Source organism: Ranitomeya imitator, chromosome 6, assembly GCF_032444005.1.
Source record: "Ranitomeya imitator isolate aRanImi1 chromosome 6, aRanImi1.pri, whole genome shotgun sequence".
Taxonomy (NCBI): domain Eukaryota; kingdom Metazoa; phylum Chordata; class Amphibia; order Anura; family Dendrobatidae; genus Ranitomeya; species Ranitomeya imitator.
The window spans coordinates 31,730,348-31,736,347 of record NC_091287.1 but is presented as its reverse complement, the minus strand read 5'-3'; positions in this window follow the sequence as shown (position 1 = coordinate 31,736,347).

Here is a 6,000-nt window from a genome sequence, read left to right as displayed (position 1 = left end):
GAGCATTACAGCTATGATAGAAAGGTGTCAGACTATGCAGAGCATCACAGCTATGATAGAAAGGTGTCAGACTATGCCTAGTATCACAGCTATATTAGAAAGGTGTCAGACTATGCAGAGCATTACAGCTATGATAGAAAAGTGTCAGACTATGCAGAGCATCACAGCTATGATAGAAAAGTGTCAGACTATGCAGAGCATTATAGCTATGATAGAAAGGTGTCGGACTATGCAGAGTATCTCAGCTATGATAGAAAGGTGTCCGAATATGCAGAGCATTACAGCTATGATAGAAAGGTTTCAGACTATGCAGAGTATCTCAGCTGTGATAGAAAGGTATCAGAACATGCGGGGCATTGCAGATATAATAGAAAGGTGGCAGAAAATACAGAGCATCACAGCTATGATAGAAAAGTGTCATAATATGCAGAGTATCTCAGCTATGATAGAAAGGTGTCAGGCTATGCAGAGTATCACAGCTATGATAGAAAGGTCTCAGACTGCAGAGAATCTCAGCTATAATAGAAAGGTGTCAGTCTATGCAGAGTGATGTTCGTCCTTCGTTTTCGAAGATGACCATGACTTCAGGGTTAGAAGAGAATTAATAGATATGGGTCCGGAGGTGGCTGATGAGTCCAATCCGGGCCCTGAAGGTTCGCCCACATATTTGACATAAGGAAGCAGATGTGGTCAGTACACCAGATTCTGCGTGTGCCTTGCGTACAGCACGCTTTCTTTTTGCGTCACAGATTTTCCTATCTTCAGCTGCACGTGCTCCTGAGGTGATCCTGCCCCGCCAACCTGGACGATCCAGGGCAAGCTCTTCCCATTCATTCATGGTGTTGACTTCCAGGTTTTTGAGAGACACCTTAAGGCAGTCTTTATAGCGCTTCTTCTGCCCCCCAACTGCTCGCTTTCCTTGGTACAGTTCTCCGTACAGCAGTTGTTTCGGTAGTCGGCTGTCTGGCATTCGGACCACGTGTCCAGCCCACCTGGCTTGGACTTTCAGCAGGAGAGTGTAAATGCTGCAGAGCCCAGTTTGTTCCAGAATTGCCGTGTCTGGGACATTGTCTTGCCACCTGATGTGGAGGAGTCTGCGGAGGCAACTCATGTGGAAATGATTAAGCTGTTTAGCATGCCGGCTGTACACTGTCCAGGTCTCGCTAGCATAGAGAAGTGTGGTGAGGACCACCGCGCAGTAGACCTTCAGCTTGGTGGTAAGGCTGAGTCCCCTTCGTTCCCAGACGTTCTGACGCAGTCTCCCGAAGGCGGCACTGGCTTTGGCGATTCTGTTGTTAACCTCAGCGTCTATGGTTACTTCACGGGAACGTGTGCTGCCTAAGTAGGTGAAGTTATCGACTGCTTTGAGGTTTTGCTCCTTCACCGTGATACGTGGCTCCTTGTACAGTTTTCCTGGAGCCGGTTGATACATAACTTCGGTTTTTCTAATGTTGAACTCGAGACCAAAACTGTCACAAGCTTGCGAAAAACTGTCCATTTCATGCTGCATCTGCTGTTCCGTGCTAGCGTTAAGTGCACAGTCATCAGCAAATAGTAATTCACGGATAACAGTCTCATGCACTTTCGTAACCGCCTTTAGGCGTTTTGGGTTGAATAGCTTGCCATCAGTCCTGTACCTAACCTGGATTCCATCTTCACAGTTGTTAAAGGCATCACTTAACATTGCAGAGAATAGCATACTGAACAGGGTTGGAGCCAGCACACAGCCTTGTTTATACGCAGTGCTTGAAGTCATGACTTGCGCTTGACGTGGATTAAAGTGAGGAGGAGTTGCGCAGTTGTCAACCTCACTCTCTCGCCCGTACCTATCGAGCCCCAGTGGCAAGAGCTAAGCGAGAAAACTGGAGATAGGTCAGGGTGCAGTGGATGGCCAGCAGTGTCCTATATGTGCCTCGCTGCGCCCTCTCAGCGCTCCACAACACTGTGCTGGAAATCGCTTGTCTGTCCGTTGAACCTTGGTTTCTTCCGCACAGTCTGCCATATCCAGTCTTCACATGCAAGGGTAGGCAAACCCTTGAAAATCACTGTAGGTCTCAAAGAAACCCAAAAGCTACCCTCACTTGGTTTGGCCCGCCTGCTGAGGCGGTGTTCCGGGGTGTACCCGCTGCCGCATGCTAGCAGCTACTTGGAGGTACAGGTGAGAGTTGAGCATCAGATGAGGACCAAAGATGGAAGAGCTGTCCAAAGAGGACACGGCAAGCACTCCACCATGCAGAGTATCTCAGCTATGATAGAAAGGTGTCAGAAAATGCAGAACATTACAGCTATGATAGCAAGGTGTCACAATATGCATAGTATCACAGCTATGATAGAAAGGTGTCAGGACATGCACGGCATTACAGCTATGATAGAAAAGTGTCAGAATATGCAGAGCATCATAGCTATGATAGCAAACGTATCAGAACATGCAGAGAATCACAGGTAGGATAGAAAGGTGTCAGAATATGCATAGTATCACAGCTCTGATAGAAAGGTGTCAGGATATGTAGAGCATTGCAGCTATGATAGAAAAGTGTCAGAAAACGCAGAGCATTACAGCTATGATACAGAGGTGTCAGGACATGCAGAGAGACACTGCTCTGGGCAATGCTGTAATGGTAAACTCTGGCTCCTGGCATCCTGTGGATGGTATGCCATGTACCACCTACCTCACATTGCACAGACCTGTGAGGGCAGCGACGGGATTCCTTAATGGCAGTGCCTCTTTCAGTAGATATTGACTCTGCTGTGCTGTTTAACTGTTCAGGAACATGACAAAGAAATCAGGGTGATGTTTTGTCTCCAAATTCCCCAGATCCATCTGATCGATCATCCGTGAGATGTGCTGGAAAAACAAGTCCAATCCATGGAGGTCGCACTGAGCATCTCTAGGAACCAGACACCTCAGGAAATGTTCAGAGATCTGGTGAAGTCTATGCTTCGATAGGTTAGAGATAGAGAGGAGTGTATTGATTCAGATGTCACACCATCCATGGCAAATCAAAAATCAAGCCCGGGAAACAGCGGGAAAGAGATTTGCGGGCCTCCTGTCTAGCCGCCAGGTACCACTGACTTGGACACTAGACCAGAGTCCCACTAATCGATCCGTTAATATTTAGTCAGAGCTATTTTGGCAGCACATGCTGCACTTATTAGGCAGGCGCTTTCCTAAAAGAAGCACTACCATCAACATTTTTATCCTTTTCATATATTGCAATCATATAGCACTGTGAACTTACAATTGCTTATTTTGCCTTTCTACCCAGTTAATTCTCTTTTTTTCTGCTCTATGTAGAATCAGGAAGTCTCTTTTCCCCCTCTTCAACTCCTGACCCAGCTGTTCTGCGCCTCCCCCTGCCATTGACTTTTGCAGTGACTGATGAGTCTTACAGGAAAAATTGACCTCCTATTTCTACATAGAGTTCAGATGTATTCAGCTCGTCAGTTTTTAATCACATGATGTCATACACCTAATGGAAAAGAAGAATTAGCTGGGTAGAAAGGCAAAATGAGCAATTGTAAGTACACAGTGCTGTGTAATATGATGATTGCAATATATTAAGTGCTTCTTTAAGAAAAGCTTTAATGTCATTTTGGTAAAAAAAAAAAAGTTGCCATAGGAACATGAACCAGAAGTCTTGCCAAGTAGGCAAGAACTAAGTGAGTATTGATTTGAAACAACAGTAAGTTCTTTATATTAATGTTTTATCAGCATTTTGTGATTGCACATCACAGGTTTTCACTTTTACAATGTGCCAATTAGAACATTACCTTATCACAAATTAATAAATAACTCTTATTAACACATGAAGTTATAAGGTGGATGGAATCGACCTAATTTCTAGCAATAAAACGGAAATGGAAGTCGTGAGTGAAAATGTACTTTTACGGAGACAATATACACAGTAGATCGAGCCTATATTTTTCAGGACGCCCTTCAAGATTGCTTCTCAAATTATGGCAGATATGGTGATAATGAAGTGGGCTTATTTAGGGAGAACGCACATTTTGGCCATAATTTCCATATCTTATGGAATTAATTAGTACTACTATATGGGGACTTTTAGTTGGCTTTGTTTAGCTGCTTTTTGGCACTATAGTTTCTCAGGGTTGATCACAGCGATGTCCCCAAAAATATGGATCATGGATGTACCAGTTTATAGCTTTTCATTAAGAAATGTTTTCCCTGTTCCAACCAATATGAAATTTAGTTTTGTATTTCTATGGGGTTTGTAACTGTTATATCTCATCTGGTCCGGAGCACGGACAGGGGATGTTGATGCAGCAGATGGAACAATGTGACTGAGCAACAATAGGAAGAGTAAACAGGTACCATGGGATCCGATGCGGCAGAGATGAGATTACAGCAAAAGGGGTAACAGAGATGTAGAGTCTGTACGGGAGCAGAGGAGTCTCAATGATGAGGAACGAATGAAGCAAAGTCAAGTGTTAGAGGAGGTTCAAGTGACAAACAAGGAAGGCGAAGACCGGGTTTCTCAATGTATCCGCGCTGACCACACACGATGGAAATGTTATTGAAAACTTTATTGTGCCGACACGTTTTGTGGCAATCTGCCACTTCCTCAGGACCAAAGAAGGAAATCTACCGTGTATTGTCATCCAAATTATCACTTTTATCGCCCTATGTGCGCTCTCTCTCCTTAATTTCAAAGGAGGTTCAAGGGCAGAGTTGGTCTGCTGGTGCAGCAGAGTAAACTCAGTCTTGAAGTATCGGTGAAGAAGGTCTAAGTTGCAAAATTATACTATAGAGTCATCTATCAAAGTATCATAAGTAGAGCAATGTTTGACACAGAGTCCAAAGCAGAGCTGGCACAGCAATAACGCAGAGCTGACTCACATTCTAGTAAAGCTGAGTTTGCCACAAAGTCAAATGTAGAACTGGCACAGCAATAACACAGAGTTATCTGATATATATAACAGAGCTTAGTTTGTTACAAAGTCCAGTACGGAGATGTCACAGTAGGACGGCAGAGTTGATTCAGTTAAATAGCAGTGCTGAGTTTGTAACAGAATCTAAAGCAGAACTTATTAGCTATGTAGCAGAGTTACGCAATGATGTAGCGGAGCTGTGTTTGTCACCAAATCTTTAACAGAGCTAGCCAGTAATGCAGAAAAAAATGGGTTTGTCACAGAGTCTTAGAGCAGGAAGGCAGCCCAGTGTAGCAGCGTGGACACAACTACCTGAATACTCAGGCAGTATCACAGCACTTGAGACAGCTTCTAATGCCTTGGAGCTTGATACCAGGGGAACAAGGAACAGAGAAAGCTGGCGGAAGGAAGAGGATATAGCGCTCAGCACTGTAGGAGTAACAGTAACTGGCTTTTACTATAGAAATCTGCTCAATGGTAGGCTGACAGCTACAGCCTGATACAATTGGGGTTTTCTTTGATGTTTGCATTGGGATGAATTAATATCCCTAAATTCAGTTTTTCATAATTAAATTATAGCTAATCTCGGTAGAACTATCATCATCTAAAAGAATAAAAAACCTGTGACGTCTGGCCAGCAGACCTGCTACCCTATGCCTGGAAAAAGTGATGAAATTTGCAGCTTGGTCCCTGCAGAGTGGAATTAACATTTTTTATTCCACAGTTAATCTTTCATCGCTTCAAAGCTGGAAGTCAGTTAAGGAATAATGTGAGATATCCCATTTCTGGATGGACTCTTAATGAAGTCTCATATATTCTGCACCATGTGAGTTTAGCTAATATTTTTACCCATCATCAGAAGACAGACACTAGTCTATAGCTTGCATCCTTTATATATTCTATTTGCTATGAGTAATAGTCACTTGCAGACCATATGATTAGAATATACTCCTCATGGGAGGGACAAGGAGCGAACTACCCATGAAAGACTTTGTGGCTCAATTGTACCTTGTATACCTCTGAAGCTTATGCAGGTTTCTCATAGTAAATGTTATATTAGATGCTTTATTACTGAGATATTCTACTTTAGCAATAATATTTCTAAGGGAG